We start from the raw sequence: 884 nt of genomic DNA on the forward strand, positions 1-884 counted from the left end.
TTTCCATGACTATCTGAGCTTGCAGAGCTTTTTATCTTCATCTGCAAGTTGTAAAAAGCAAGCTTTTAGTCACCTATTGTGTAAGTTCCTGGGTTTAATGCAACAATTCCGTTTGAAGGACATTGTGTTCACATTTCTTCCTATAGCATGATTTTCCATTTCATATTAAATAAGTTCAAGAGAAAATGGAGATAAGTGGTGAAGAGTACTGGATCTCCACAAGTGTCTATCAACATCTAGGTGGTCCCTAGAGATCTGCTTTTCAAGCACTAACCAGGCATCACACCTTTTTCTGGATAGCTCTTTCAGCCTGCCACTTCCACAAATATTAAGAGCAATTAAAATGACAAAAATAAAAAACATTGACTCCTACATACCTGTTTTTTAAACTGTTGCTTAATATTTAGTTAATTTTCATAATAGTATTTAGTGCATTCACTCCTTTATATGGATCTGTAACCATGGTAACAACATCATAATCTCATAACACATTCTTTAAAACCACATTCTGGAAACAGCACATTGTTCCAACTTCTATTGTTTACTCTGATGCATTGGATAAAAAATGACTGAACCTATTCTGCTGTTGCTCCAATAATGATACTCTGCAGCTCAGTAGAACCTTGCAACCAAAGCACTTTTCAGGTGTCATTTAGTGGTCCTCAAAAGCTTGTCTGCATTCCTACTGAGATGAGGAAACTAAGGCACTGGTATATAAGCTGTGAGACAGAACGTATGGGCAAAAGGAGGCATCAGCACAACATTTTCTACACCAACAGGCACAACAGTCACTGTTCATTAATTAAGCAATGAGATCCTCTGGATCCGTAGTGAAAAACATAAAAAAGAAAGAAGGAAAGAAAGAAGGAAGGAAAGAAGGAAAG

This window comes from Athene cunicularia (genome assembly GCF_003259725.1).
Source record: "Athene cunicularia isolate RWA chromosome 1 unlocalized genomic scaffold, athCun1 chr1_part2, whole genome shotgun sequence".
In the NCBI taxonomy this organism is placed as follows: domain Eukaryota; kingdom Metazoa; phylum Chordata; class Aves; order Strigiformes; family Strigidae; genus Athene; species Athene cunicularia.